This window comes from Capricornis sumatraensis, chromosome 6, assembly GCF_032405125.1.
Source record: "Capricornis sumatraensis isolate serow.1 chromosome 6, serow.2, whole genome shotgun sequence".
Taxonomy (NCBI): domain Eukaryota; kingdom Metazoa; phylum Chordata; class Mammalia; order Artiodactyla; family Bovidae; genus Capricornis; species Capricornis sumatraensis.
This window is the reverse complement of record NC_091074.1, coordinates 77031761-77048000: the sequence shown is the minus strand read 5'-3', so window position 1 is coordinate 77048000 and position 16240 is coordinate 77031761.

Here is a 16240-nt window from a genome sequence, read left to right as displayed (position 1 = left end):
CTGTATGCAGGTCAGGAAGCAACAGTTAGAACTGGACATGGAACAACAGACTGGTTCCAAATAGGAAAAGGAGTACATTAAGGATGTATATTGTCCCCTTGCTTATTTAACTTCTATGCAGAGTACATCATGAGAAATGCTGGACTGGAAGAAACACAAGCTGGAATCAAGATTTCTGGGAGAAATATCTATAGCCTCAGATATGCAGATGACACCACCCTTATGGCAGAAAGTGAAGAAGAACTAAAGAGCCTCTTGATGAAAGTGAAAGAGGAGAGTGAAAAAGTTGACTTAAAGCTCAACATTCAGACAATGAAGATCATGGCATCTGGTCCCATCACTTCATGGGAAATAGATGGGGAAACAGTGGAAACAGTGGCTGACTTCATTTTTAGGGGGCTCCAAAATCACTGCAGATGGTAACTGTTGCAATGAAATTAAATGATGCTTACTCCTTGGAAGGAAAGTTATGACCAACCTAGATAGCATATTGAAAAGCAGAGACATTACTTTGTCAACAAAGGTCCGTCTAGTCAAGGCTATAGTTTTTCCTGTGGTCATGTATCGATGTGTGAGTTGGACTGTGAAGAAAGCTGAGTGCTGAAAAATGATGCTTTTGAACTGTGGTGCTGGAGAAGACTTTTGAAAGTCCCTTGGACTGCAAGGAGATCCAACCAGTCTATCCTGAAGGAGACTAGTCCTGGGTGTTCATTGGAAAGACTGATGTTGAAGCTGAAACTCCAATATTTTGGCCACCTCATGCAAAGTATTGACTCATTGGAAAAGACTCTGATGCTGGGAGGGATTGGGGGCAGGAGGAGAAGGGGATGACAGAGGATGAGATGGCTGGATGGCATCACTGACATGATCTGAGTGAACTCCAGGAGTTGGTGATGGACAGGGAGGCCTGGCGTGCTGCAATTCATGGGGTCACAAAGAGTCAGATACAACTGAGCGACTGAACTGAACTGAAACAGCATATTAAAATGCAGAGACATTATTTTGCCAACAAAGGTCCATCTAGTCAAGGCTATGGTTTTTCCAGTAGTCATGTATGGATGTGAGAGTTGGACTGTGAAGAAAGCTGAATGCCAAAGAATTGATGCTTTTGAACTGTGGTGTTGGAGAAAACTCTTAAGAGTCCCTTGGACTGCAAGGAGACCCAATGAGTCCATCCTAAAGGAGATCAGTCCTGAGTGTTCATTGGAAGGACTGATTTTGAAGCTGAAAATCCAATACTTTGGCCACCTGATGCGAAGAACTGACTCATTTGAAAAGACCCTGATGTTGGAAAAGAGTGAAGGCAGGAGGAGAAGGGGATAACAGAGGATGAGATGGTTGGATGGCTTCACCAACTCAATGGCCGTGCATTTGGGTAAACTCCAGGAGTTGGTGATGGACAGCAAGGCCTGGTGTGCTGCAATCCATGGGGTCAGAAAGAGTCAGACATGACTGAGCGACTGAACTGAACTGAATTGCTTTACATTGTTGTGTCAGTCTTCTGTAGCATGAAGTGAATCAGCTCTGTGTATACCTATATCCCCTCCCTCTTCCCACTGCCTTCCCCACCCTCTAAGTCAGCAGAGAGCACTGAGTTGAGCTCCCTGTGAGATGCAGCAGCTTCCCACTAGCTATCTATTTTACACAAGGCAATGGCACCCCACTCCAGTTCTCTTGCCTGCAAAACCCCATGGACGGAGGAGCCTGGTAGGCTGCAGTCCATGGGGTCGCTAAGAGTCGGGCATGACTGAGCGACTTCACTTTCGCTCTTCACTTTCATGCACTGGAGAAGGAAATGGCAACCCACTCCAGTGTTCTTGCCTGGAGAATCCCAGGGACAGAGGAGCCTAGTAGGTTGCCGTCTGTGGGGTCGCACAGAGTCAGACACGACTGAAGCGACTCAGCAGCAGCAGCAGCAGTATATATGTGTCATTTCCAATCTTCCAACTCATCCCACCCTCTCCTTCCCCTCCCCACGTCCACATGTCTGCATTCTACCTCTGCACCTGTATTCCTGCCCTGCAAATAGGTTAATCTGCACCATTTTTCTAGATTCCACAGATATGCATTAATACACGATATTTGCTTTTCTCTTTCTGACTTACTTCAGTCTGTATGGCAGACTTTAGTTACATCCACATCTACACAAATGACCTTATCCATTCCTTTTAGTGGCTGAGTAAATGCCATTGGATGTATGTACATCTTCTTTATCCATTCTCTGTGTTTGGATGTTTAGGTTTTTTATTGAGTTTAGCTCAATAACCTGACTTTAGTAAGAAAAAATAAGCATCCATCACATAGGGAAGGTTCACTGGTAGGCCTTAGATTTCAGGCAGTAATGTGTCACAGGTCATGTCAGGAATAGGTGAAAAGTGTATTGGGTCTGGGTGACCTGGAGATTGCAAACCGTAAATCTGATTGTTTCTTCTGGAAGGCCATTCATCTGCTCTCTTCTTCCTCTGTCTTTCCTGTTCCCCACATACTGGTCCTCAGTCCCAGCTCTGCAAAACACCTCCAGTGCATCCTTCTACTCCAATACTCCTCCAGAATATGGGCTGTGTGGAAGGGAGGCCTCCCCATATCAGCCCCCACCCCCAGCCAGAACACCTTTGTGTTTGGGAGAGGAAGACCAGACTACAGGTGGAGCCAGTCATTATGCTGGTTTCTGGCTGGTGTGAGGATGTAAACAGAAGGAAGCCAGTGGAGGAAATTACAGAAATCATGAGCTCTTGTTCTGTCTAGGCCAAGTTTAATCAGGAGGGCCCAGCTTATATTTGGGCTATATTTTGTAGCCCTCAGGAATGATCTGAACTAACGTCAATGATCATCTCTATTTCCAGTTGAATTGCTGCCTAGAACCAAGCCAGCAGTGCTGCCTTGGTATGACTGGTGAGCCTCTGAACAAAGAGTGTGGGTGCGCAGGGGAGAACTCTTAACAGCCTTGGGGATCCCCCCTCTGTCTCAAGGATCCTGGGGAAGCTATGCTGAGATTGGAATTCAGGTCTTTCACAGGATGTCTGGTTAATAATTGGGCTTCCCAGGTACTGCTAGTGGTAAAGAACCTGCCTGCAAAAACGGGAGATATAAGAGATTCAGGTTCGATCCCTGGGTCGGGAAGATCAACTAGAGGAGGGTATGGCATCTCACTCCAATATTCTTGCCTGAAGAATTCCACAAACAGAGGAACCTGGCAGGCCATAGTCCATAGGGTCACACAGAGTTGGACACAGCTGAAGCAACTTAGCACACAGGTATATATATATATATATATGAATCACTGAATTTTAATTCAACTCAACCACTTGTTAACTGAATCACTAAATTGACTATAACTTCAACTAAAAAAATAAAAATTATAAAGGAGCCTCAAGACACAGCCCTGCTGCCCTGCAGCATAGGGATTAAGAACAGATTTCTCACCCAGACTGGCTGAGTTTCTGCTGTTTCTCTGTCTCAGCACTCACATCAACACAGACCCACTAAACAAACCTTTGAGCCTCGGTTTTCCCACTTCTAAATGGGAATGCTAGCAGTATCTATCTTGAATTGTGAGAATTAAACACGGATTGAAAAACTGAAAGCTCTTAGAATGTTATCTAGCTTATGGTAGACAGTTGAGAAAAGACAGATTCACTGCTATTCGCTGGTCAGATTCTATTCAGCCCTGACTTTGGATGGAAATCTGTTGTAAGCAGCACTTTCTGGAAGGCAGCAGGAGATGGGGCATATGTGGGAAATGAATCCTGTGGGATACCCTTCATGGGCTGCATGAGGCCAGATATGGGGAACATGACACCTACTGATTTCTGTCATCTGTCTCCAGAGTGGGTGCTCTCTTGACCTCCCTTGCCCATAAGAGACCACCTCTAGGAAGGGTGGCAGAAGGCAGGTGTTGAAAGGGTGTCTGACAATGAGGACTGTCCCATCCTTTCTCCTTGGCTCCCTGCTGCCCAAATGCAGGTATCTCATATTTATTTCCATGGCTCTGGTTTTCTGATACAAGCTTGGCCTTTTGAGAAACTGAAGATCCCAGACATGGTGAATGTGATTTAAGATGAACTCATAGCTCCTGCCTTGTGCTGAAGGTGTTACAAATTGTCCCTGGAGGCAGGATGTCTATACTGAAAATGAGAACACAGCAGTGCAGGAACAATCAACAAGGCCAAACACCGTCTCCTGACCTTTACATCAGTAGTAGGTAGCTTGGTTCTGAATTAATGAAGGATTATCCTTTCAGGCCAAGCACCACACCTCGCACCTCCATCCCCAGCTGTTCAGTGCCATCATCTTCTGCCTTGTGTGTTTCTACTCTGGAAAACTGCCAACACCCTCTAGCCCTCCAGCCCTATACTGGTTTTACTGGTTTTCTCATTGTCAGGTGGAATCTCTATTCAACAATATATATATATATATATTTAATGTTTTATGTGCCATTTTTAATGTCTTTGTTGAATTTGTTACAATATTGTTTCTGGTTTATGTTTTGGTTTTGTCGCTGCAAGTCATATGGGATCTTAATTTCCAAGCCAGGGATCAAACCCACATGCCCTGCATTGGAAGGTGAAGTCTTAACCACTGGACCACAACAGAAGTCCCTCAATAAAGCTTCTCATTTCAATTCCCTCTGGCCAGTATTGCTGGAACAGAGTGCTAAGGCTCTAATTTGTCTAAATTTGCTGATGCTATTCAGCATTTCCTCTCTGATTATGGCTCTCCTACACCCCACAGATTTCTTAGCTTTTCTATTAATACCTCTGCAGCTCACCCTCTTCTGCAACACACCCCAACTCTTAAGGAGCTGTGCTGGGAAAGCGGTCAGTGTGATCCTCAACAAACCTGACCTTGCTTGACTGCTCCATCAGCCTTTCCCAGAGTGTCACTCACACTGGAAAATTCCCTCTGTTTATCCCACAGCCCCTTCCAGCTACTGCTCCATTCTTTTCCTTACTCCAGTGACAAAGTTTTGTAAAATTCATATTTATTAGCTGCCTCTGACTGCTCATTTTCCATTCACACATCAGCCCACTTTGGCTGATTTTCTTCAATTGCTTTCACTTACTCTCCTCTAATCCAGGACACCAATGACCTCCATGTTGACAAGTCTGCTGGAGACTTTTCCTGTTTGACTTTACTGGAATATTTAGCACTGTTGATGACTCCTCTTCCTTAAAGCTCTCTTCTCTTGATCTCTATGGATGCCATGCTCTCCTAGATTTTCTTTCACATTTGTTTACTCAATTTCAGCCTCCTTAGCTCCCATGACTTCCCAGGACCTTGAGGAGAACTGCTATGACTCCTTCTTTTCTCTCTCTTCCTACCTGTCTCATCTGTTCTCCCTGTTGCAAATGTTCTCTGGGTATTCAGTTTAGTTCAGTTCAGTTACTCAGTCATGTCTGACTTTTTCTCTGGGTACTGGCAACTGTCAAATTCATATCTCCAAAGTAAACCACATGTCAGAGCTTCAGTCTTGTATATTTAATTGTCTACTTGACATCTCTATTTGTTTTTTTTTTTTAATTTAAAAACAGAAAAATTATTTTACTGAAGTATAATTGATTTACAATGTTATGTTAGTTTCTTCTGTACAGCAAAGAAATTTATATATATATATATATATATATATATATATATATATGCATTCTTTTTCATATGTTTTTCTATTCTGGTTTATCACAAGATATTGAATATAGTTCTCTGTGCTATACAGCAGGGCCTTGTTGTTTATTTATTCTACATATACTAGTCTGCATCTAATAATCACAGGCTCCCAATACATCCCCCTCATGTCTCTTCTCCTCCTTTGCAACCAACCACAAATCTATTCTCTATGTCTATGAGTCTGTTTCTGCTGAATAGATAAGTCCATCTGTCATATTTTAGATTCCACATACAAGTGATATCATATGATATTTGACTTTCTAACTTCACTCAGTATGATAATCCCTAGTTGCATCCATGTTGCTATAAATTGCATTATTTCACACTTCTTTACAGCCAAGTAGTATTCCATCAGATGTACGTACCATATCTTCTTTATCCATTTATCTGTCAATGGGCACTTAGGTTATTTCCAAGTCTTGGCTATTATAAATAGTGTTGCTCTGAACATAGGTGTGCATATATCTTTTTAAATTACAGTTTTGTCTGGGTATATGCCCATGAGTGGGATTGCTGGGTTATATGGAAACTATTTTTAGATTTTTGAGGAGCCTCCATACGGTTTCCCATAGTGGCCACACCAACTTACATTCCCACCAATAGTGTAGTAGGCTCCCACATCCTCTCTGGCATTTGTTATCTGCAGATTTTTTTGATGATGGCATCTCTGTTTGGATATTTGACTTGTTTATGCTTAACATGTCTGACACTGAGCTCTTGATAACCCTCTCGACTAGTTCCTTCTCCAGTCCTCCCCATGCCAGAAACATAAGGGTCAGTCTGGATTGCTCTTTCTTATCTCCCAGATGCAATCCATCAATGTGCATGCATGCATGCTAAATCAATTCAGTCATGTTTGACTCTTTGAGACCCCATGGACTGTAGCCCACAAGGGTTCTCTGTCCATGGGATTTTCCAGGCAAGAATACTGGAGTGGGTTGCCATTTCCTCCTCCAGGGCATCTTCCCAACTCACGGATAAAACCCGAGTCTCTTTTGTCTCCTTTATTGGCAGGCAGGTTCTTTACTGCTAGTGCCACCTGGGAAGCTAAGTGTTCTCAATTTTGTTTCTAAAATAGGTCTTGGACACCTCACCTCCTTTCCTCTCAATGATGTAATCATCATTGGCCAAGACCATATCACTATCCTTCCAACTGGTCTTCCAAAGTTCTCTACAGATGTCATCAAATCCATCCCTCACATTAGAAGAATCCACTGGAAACACCAATAATCTTCTCTATTGCAAGGCTGATAAAACCTATCCACAGAAGCATAGTTCTGATCTAATTCATTCCCTGCACTCATACACACAAAATGTTTAAGCGATGGCATACCCCTTTGACCACTTCCAATTTGCCTTGATTCATGGACCTGACACTCCAGGTTCCTATGCAATATTGCTCTTTACAGCATTGGATCTTGTTTCTATCACCAATCACATCCACAGATGGGTATTGTTTTTGCTTTGGCTCCATCTCTTCATTCTTTCTGGAGTTATTTCTCCACTGATCTCCAGTAGCATATTGGGCACCTAATGACCTGGGGAGTTCCTCTTTTGGTATCCTATCATTTTGCCTTTTCATACTGTTCATGGGGTTCTCAAGGCAAGAATACTGAAGTGGCTTGCCATTCCCTTCTCCAGTGGACCACATTCTGTCAGACCTCTCCACCATGACCCACCCATCTTGGGTTGCCCCACGGGCATAGTTTGGTTTCATTGAGTTAGACAAGGCTGTGGTCCTAGTGTGATTAGATTGACCAGTTTTCTGTGAGTATGGTTTCAGTGCATCTGCCCTCTGATGCCCTCTTGCAACACCTACCATCTTACTTGGATTTCTTTTACCTTGGGTGTCGGTTATCTCTTCACGGCTGCTCCAGCAAAGCACAGCCGCTGCTCCTTACCTTGGACGAGGGGTATCTCCTTACCACCACCGTTCCTGACCTTCAACGTGGGATAGCTCCTCCAGGCCCTCCCGGCCACCGGCCCTGGCCTCGGGCAGGGGTGGCTCCTCCCAGCTGCCGCCCCTGGCCTCGGGCTCCTCAGGGTCATCGCCCTTGGCCTCAGGTGCGAGGTGGCTTCTCCTGGCCGCCCCTGACCTCGGACGCGGGGTAGCTCCTCTCGGCCATGCTTAGTGCGCTGGCTCTCGCAGCCGCCTGTGCTTAGTGTGCTGTAATGCTAGTGGTAGTGGCAATCAAATTGCCAACATCCGCTGGATCATGGAAAAAGCAAGAGAGTTCCAGAAAAACATCTATTTCTGCTTTACTGACTATGCCAAAGCCTTTGACTATGTGGATCACAATAAACTGTGGAAAATTCTGAAAGAGATGGGAATACCAGACCACCTGACCTGCCTCTTGAGAAATCTGTATGCAGGTCAGGAAGCAACAGTTAGAACTGGACATGGAACAACAGACTGGTTCCAAATGGGAAAAGGAGTACGTCAAGCCTGTATATTGTCACCTTGCTTATTTAACTTGTATGCAGAGTACATCATGAGAAACGCTGGACTGGAAGAAACACAAGCTGGAATCAAGATTGCCGGGAGAAATATCAATAACCTCAGCTATGCAGATGACACCACCCTTATGGCAGAAAGTGAAGAGGAGCTAAAAAGCCTCTTGATGAAAGTGAAAGAGGGGAGTGAAAAAGTTGACTTAAAGCTCAACATTCAGTAAAACGAAGATCATGGCATCTGGTCCCATCACTTCATGGGAAATAGATGGGGAAACAGTGGAAACAGTGTCAGACTTTATGTTTTTGGGCTCCAGATTCACTGCAGATGGTGACTGCAGCCATGAAATTAAAAGACACTTACCCCTTGGAAGAAAATTTATGACCAACTTAGATTGTATATTCAAAAGCAGAGACGTTACTTTGCCGATTAAGGTCCGTCTAGTCAAGGCTATGGTTTTTCCAGTAGTCATGTATGGATGTGAGAGTTGGGCTGTGAAGAAGGCTGAGCACTGAAGAATTGATGCTTTTGAACTGTGGTGTTGGAGAAGACTCTTGAGAGTCCCTTGGACTGCAAGGAGATCCAACCAGTCCATTCTGAAGATCAACCAAGGAATTTCTTTGGAAGGACTGATGCTGAAGCTGAAACTCCAGTACTTTGGCCACCTCATGAAAAGAGTTGACTCATTGGAAAAGACTCTGATGCTGGGAGGGATTGGGGGCAGGAGGAGAAGGGGACGACCGAGGATGAGATGGCTGGATGGCATCACGGACTCAATGGACGTGAGTCTGAGTGAACACCGGGAGATGGTGATGAACAGGGAGGCCTGGCTTGCTGCAGTTCATGGGGTAGCAAAGAGTCGGACACGACTGAGTGACTGAACTGAACTGAACTGATACCCTTTTGTCTTCCTTTCATTTTCTCTTTTTATTAGATTCCTAGAATATTTCCACATATTGGAAGCAACCCCATACTTTTATGCTGCATGGCTGCATGCCCAATGGAAAATCTAGCCTAGTGGCCAAAATTAGGTGATGTGCTATCAGGGTTGGGTCCCAACATGTCTTTTCATTGTTCTCAGTACGTTTTGGGGTTACAGTCTGATCATAACATCCGACTCCAGGTTAGAGTCGGATGTTAATCCTACATATTTATTAGTTCACTATGGAGAATTAAATGGCAACCCACTGCAGTGTTCTTGCCTGGTGAATCCTGTGGATGGAGGGGCCTGGTGGGCTGCTGTTCATGGCATCGCAAAGAGTCGGACATGACTGAAGTGACTCAGCATGCATGCATGCATTGGAGAAGGAAATGGCAACCCACTCCAGTATTCTTGCCTGGCTAATCCCAGGGAGAGAGGAGCTTGGTGGACTGCCATCTATGGGGTCACACAGAGTCAGACATGACTGACGCAACTTAGCAGCAGCAGCAGCATGGAGAATTAATTGCTTGCAGGAAAGCTGAGAGCCATGGAATTGTGTATAAGCACCTGTTGCTATCAACTTTGAGGAGCATGTAGAAAGTTCCAACTCTGTCCCAAACCACTCTCCCAGTGATTTGCATCCAATACCTGGGGTTATCTTAATAGAGTCACTCATTCATCATTGTCTTCAGTGGAAAGAATAAAAGTTGATTTACCAATCACTAGTAATTCCAAACAGAATGCATGGGGCCTTATTTTAAAAAGACATCTAGGTGGGAAGACTTAATAAAAGGAAGGGAAGAGCTATTTGCTACAGGCTGGCCGGCCTAGAGATGGGACAGGACAGCACTAAAAGTTCAAGGTCACTCTGTGCAAACGGCAGGTGAAGATGAGCTGGCTGAAGTGAGCAGTGGGCACCTTCCCAGTGTTCCCAAAGACCCTCAAGGCTTATCTTTCAGTCCCAGGTTTTCTTTTCTTCTTAGTTCTCACCAGCCTGTGATTCTGTCTGCTCCATAAGACAGTAATGTCCTAATGAACTAAGATGCTTCCTCATCATTGTCCCCTCAGCACCTCTTATGTCCAGCACACAGTGAAGTGAAGTCGCTCAGTTGTGTCTGACTCTTTGCAACTCCATGAACTGTAACCTACCAGGCTCCTCTGTCCATGGGATTTCCCAGGCAAGGATATTGGAGTGGGTTGCCATTTCCTTCTCCAGGAGATCTCCCCAACCCAGGGATCAAACCCAGTCTCCAACATTGTAGGCAGATGCTTTACCACACAGTAGTTCCTCATTAAACATGTCTGCATTCAAGGAAGAAGAGTTGTTGTGTGTTACTCTGGGAGTGGACAGGGGCAGTGAAATTGGAGATATGGGGTTATAAATGGGCAACATCATCAACCACAGATTCCTCAGGAACATCTTTGTCTCTGGTCCTGTCAGACATTGGAGAAAATTCAAGAGCTGAATAAAATACCCTACCCCTTGATCTAATCAAGGACTTCTAAGTAGAGATGAAGTAAGTATAACAGGGTGTACAGTAAGAATTCTGAGAGGGAAGAATAAACGAGCTCGAAACAGGTCTACAACAAAGATGGCACCTAACAATTTCAGACAGAAGCCAGGAGAAAATGTCATTTTGGAAGAAGAAGATGAGCAAACAACCTAAATGAAGACAGGTAGAACCCAGTGTAGCTCATCTTTGAGTCAATGAGGGGGCCCACCTGGGAAATCTGAATGGAATCAGAACTCAGAGGCTGGGAAAATAAGCAGGTGTGTTGGGGATGCAAATCAGGGTAGGTCTAAATCATCAGGCCCTGAGGGTCTGGGTGTATAGGGGTAAGTTAAAGACCTAAAGCAAGATACTGGAAGAACTAGGTTGGGTTCTGGGCTGTCACTTCAGTTTCACACTCATTCTCAGTACCTTCATTGTGTCCAACTCTTTGTGACCCCATGGACTGTAAACCACCAGGCTACTTTGTTCACGGGATTTCCCAGCAAGGATGGGTAGCCATTTCCTTCTCCAGGGGAATCTTCCAAATTTACTAAAACAAGGATCTCTCACACCCTTCTCAGCTCTGATTTCTCAGAGACTCAACTTGGGAACCTGTGTACCTGGGAACCGTTCCAGAAGCACGGTTTTGATGAACTCTAATGTGCAAAATGGAGAAGAGAGAGACTGACTAGACTCCTTGGAAAACTCCTTGGAAAAGCCCCTGATTGTAACCTTCCCTCAGCAGTGTTGGGGGTGGGCTGGGATTGCATGAGAGTAATGAGCCTGCAGGACAAAAGTCCTGAGTCTTGGAGAGGATCCCATCACTTCATAGGCTGTGTGACTTTGTACAAGTCACTTCTGTTCCCCAAATGCCAGTTTTCCATCTGAAAAAGGGGGCTATGGATACCTGTTTCCAAAGTTGAAAACATTTAATGGGAGAGCATCCCTGAAAATGCACACCTGGGTGATCAGCAGAGATTCTGTGCCCAGTAACTACCCTGAGCTTCCAGGCTGTCATTGAACCAAGTTCACATCAGGCAACCACAATGGCAACCTCACTTCCGGGTGGAGTTGAGGATGGCTGAGTCCCTTCCCCAGGGCTCAGCCCCTGGAGCTGGACCCCCTCATTAATGCCTTTATTGTTCATTTCCACTCTGCGGAGTCCATTGTTGGTGGTGACATTGCAACCTTCCTACCGGGGGCCTCCAGTCAGGTGTCCGTGAGAGAACTGGAGACAGTGATTAATAAACACCCAGGATGTCTGCCCTTCTGGGGAGGGTGCTGTCTCCTCAGCATGAATATGCATGGACCCCCCTGGGCTGACTTGAAGCCTGGAGAGAGGACACGGTGGGCTGGCCCACAGCTGAGAGTGGCAGGCAGGCTGGTCACCGGGGAGACGCAACAAAGCACGCTCTGCGCCTCACAGAGTGGAGCAGAGCAGGCAGCTTTCAGCAGCAGTGCCATCAGCCTTGCCATCACCCAAGAAGACAGCCTGGCAGATGTGAACATAAATACATCCCCCTCTTGCCTCACCTCAGTGCCCTGAGGAGCTATTAGAGACTTAAAATTACCATTTCAGTAAATGGAGAGAGAGAGAGAGAATTGGAGAGGAAGAGGCTGTGTTTATTAACTTGGGGACATTGTTGGCTTTTCTGGCTCCTTTTTCCTCTGTGGCACCCTGGGGAGGGTGGAGACAGGCTGGGTCTTCCGAGGTGCAGGAGCGACACCTTCAGATCCTGCCCTGTCCCTTCTCAAATTCAGATTGGGACCCAGCCTCGCCTAAAGCCAAAGAGACATCCATACCACATCGCAGAGGGTTCTGTGATGCCAAGGAGCTAGGAAGGTGTTAAGCCTGAACCCCCTTCGGGTCCCCACCCCCAAGGAGGGGCCTGGGGCCTGAGTTCACAGAAGTTTTCTAACCCTAAGTCTGGTGGAGCTTAGATCCATTAGAGTCATTCAATTACTGCTTATTTAGGTCAAATGAATAAATTCTAGATGTTTAGTAAATATTTAGTAATGGATGATTGATTGAATCAAGCAAGGCATTTGAATCCCCTTGTACAAGACAACAATTTCTGGAAGAAATCATCTGATATGCTAGGTAGTCACTTAAGCCTAAATATGACCCATCATGACTTAAGTGCAGGTTTGAGTGGAGAACGGGAAAGAGATGTGCACACACACACACAAAACACATGCACGACTCCTCACTCTGGTCATGCAAACACACCCACCAGCAGCCTGTGGCCCTCGTTTATTCATACCGCAAGTGTCAATGGATGACCTAATTTGGCATCGTGTGTATGTAGGTGATGGAAGGTGAATTAGGAGGGGGTCTGCCCTCATGGCATGAACCCTCCTGTGGGGAAGTCAGAAAATAAACAAGGAAATGAACAGGGCAACTGAGGATCTAGAGACGCCCTTAAATACACATCTTCCTTCCTGCATTCTGAATTTCTTCTTTAGCTCCCATGAACATTTAAAACAGACAAGCAGAATGGGTAGCTGGCTTTCTAGGGTACAGGGCCAAATCTCATCTCTGAATTTTTGTCTTCTTGCCCTGTATCTCAACAACAGGACCAGGAGAGTCAGCCTGCCCTGCAAAGGAGAGCATTAAGAAGCTGTCTGTGGCCCACACTGTAGAGCCTGGATTTGGAGTTGTTTCTTAAGCCTGGATGGCTTTTCACTCAGCTCCTTTTGGATTCAGGCCAAGAGTGTCAAGGGGGTGGGTGTGTCCCAAGATCCAAGTGGATTTCCTTTTCTCTCTTTGTGAAGGAATGACTTATTCAGCAGAGAAGGTACAATCTGAAAAGGTCTTTGTGCTTGGCTTAATACCCTAGATTCACCAGCTTGAAATTCCTAGTACTTTTGAACCAGGGAACCAGCATGTTTATCTTGCACCAGGTACTGTAAATTATGCCATTGGTCTGGCTTTCAAAGACTGGGTAGAGCTTGACTCTGGGTTCATCAGTTATCTCCTGGAAATTCCCTTTCTTCTAGAATATGAGTCAGCATTTGTTCTGAGCATTCTTCCAAGCCTGATGCCCCAGGAAGGACACTTTGAATATCAGCCCCAGACTAAGTGTCTGAGACATTGGAGATCCAGTTCTTGAGAACAAAACAAGAGTGAGCAAAGCCCCATTCAGAACCCATCCATGCTGGTGCTCCTACTGTGACTGAAATCTCTGCACTTTATCTAAGATGTTAAGAGACTCTTGGGAGGAACTTGGTGAATGAAGATCCCAGCCTCTCTACTGGGGTAATAAAATGTGAGACAAAAACACACAAACAAAATCCTTCTTTTTGCTACCTTTACCTCTTGAGCTGAATGCTGCCTCTAGGAAATAGCTTGAGACTGAAAGAAGAGGCAGAGAACAGTGGTCTGACTGTTCACACCCTTCCTTCTGTTTGGGTTCTTCTGAAAGCTGGAAGCAGACTCCATCAGGAGGAAGACTCAGTGTTTCAGATACTTTAGTTCAATCTATGGGCAATCAGTCAGGATACACTTGGTTATTCTGAGGCAACAAATGATCCCTAGCTCTTTCAGAACCAAGGTCACTCTGGCTCATACTCTGTGTCCAGGATAGCTGGCTGTGGGACTCTGTTCATCCTGGCCACTAAGCAACCCACAATGATATAAGCTTCATCACAACACATGCTCACACCATCACTGTAGCAGGAAGCAGATGTGGCAAGTGGTACCCTGCATCTTGGAACTTCACTGGAGGGACTTGCCTGGTACTCCAGTGGTTAAGGCTCTGTGCTTCCAAAGCAGGGAACACTGGTTTGAGTCCTAGTCAGGGAACAAAGATCCCATATGCTATGTGGCATGGCCAAAAAAAAAAAAAAAAAAAACCACCTCACTAGAAGTGATATACATAATTTCTGCTCAAATCAAGTCCTGTGGTCATAACCAATTTTTATTACAATCCTACTGCATGTTCAGAAAGAGAAAACTGGAAATAGCTAAGAGTAAAATCAACAACTATACACATGTGTCAAGGCTGAATATCCTTTGTCCCCACCACACCTGGCATTATGGAAAGAGTGACAAAGGTCAGGGTTCTGGGAAGAGTCTTTCTTTCCATTCTTATTAAAAGGACTCACCTTTCCTACTGTCCTCAGGGATAATGTAAGCAGTGAGTAGTGGATAAAAAGAACAGATAACATTTGTTGAATACCCCGTGCCAGGCACTGTTGTAGCACTCCAATCCTCATGGCAGGGCTATAGCATAGATCAAGTATCAGCCACTTCACAAATGAGGAGGCTGAGACACAGAGGACTGCGTAACTAATTCTAGATTATGCAGGGAGAATCTAGGATGTAGTACGTGAAGTCCAGTCTAAAGCTGGCTCTTAAACACTGTGTTGGGCATGTGTGCTTGTGTGCTAAGTCACTTCAGTCATGTTCAACTCTTTGCCACCCTATGGACTTTAGCCTTCCAGGCTTCTCTGCCCAAGGAATTTTCCAGGCAAGAAATACTGGAGTGGGTAGCCATTTCCTCCTCCAGGGGATCTTCCCAACCCAGGGATTGAACCCACGGCTCTTACGTCTCCTGCACTAGCAGGTGGGTTCTTTACTCTAGCACCACCTGGGAAGCCTGCACTTGATAGGAGGTTCCCAATAAGCTTCCAAATGCTATCCTTCCTGAGTATTGACCCACCACTTCTGCCTCGGACTTCGCCTGGGCTGTCAGGGGCCTCCAGGAGGTCAAAGGAGCATCACTGCTTTCTCCTGGGACCCCACACTCATAAACAAGTATCTGGGATCTATCAGGCCTTGTATGACCTCATTTTTCTCTTCATGAGCTCAGAGCCCAAGCCACAGGCTACCTGAGCCCCAGAACCTCCCCAATGCCAAGAAAAAAAGAATAGTTCTCCGTGCAAGCCTTCTCTTCACACCAGTCAGCTTCTCATCTGACTTGGAGAAACACAGCCAAGGGTGGGGCTCCCTTCCTCCTCCAGCTCTCTACCTGCAACACTCAGGAACCATGCATTACACTTCTCAGAGGCTATCTTCCATAAAATAACATCTGTCACTGACAGCCGCCCTTGAGGGCCTTGCACCGGGGCCTCTTACTGCCAAGAAGACAAGGCTCCGGAAAGTTTGGGGGCCTCAGGAGATGCCTGTGAAAGGATCTTAAAGGCCAGAGCCTCACAAATGAGGAGGGGGAGCCCGAGTGGAAAACGGGACCTCGCTGTGTTCACGAGAAAACAGACTAACAGGCTCGCGCTGTGTCCACCCTGGCTGTGAGCTCCTCTGAGACACGGTTTCCTGTGCCCTTCTTTGCCAGCCCCCGTGCCCACCCAGATGAATTACCACTGAGCTCAGGGGTCATTCCTGGGATATGGGAGATGACAAAGGAGGAAGATAGAGATGCCTCAGGTCATAAGCTAAAATTTACAACCTGAGCCCATAACTGCCCAGATTAACACCCCTCTCTCCAGAAGACCATAGACAAGAGCAAGAATTTTCCTCTTGGGCAGAATTTGAAGGCCAGCAGCAGATCCACTGCCTCCTAAACACAAAATTCAATTCCTGGTCCTCGGGAACACTTCTTTGAGTAAACAGTTGCCTTTTCTTCAGTATTTTCCAAGAAGTAAATGCTCCTATTTGGTGATGGTCCTCAGTCATGTCCAACTCTTTGCAACCATACGGGCTATAGCCCACCAGGCTTCTCTGTCCATGGAATTTTCCAGGCAAGTATACTA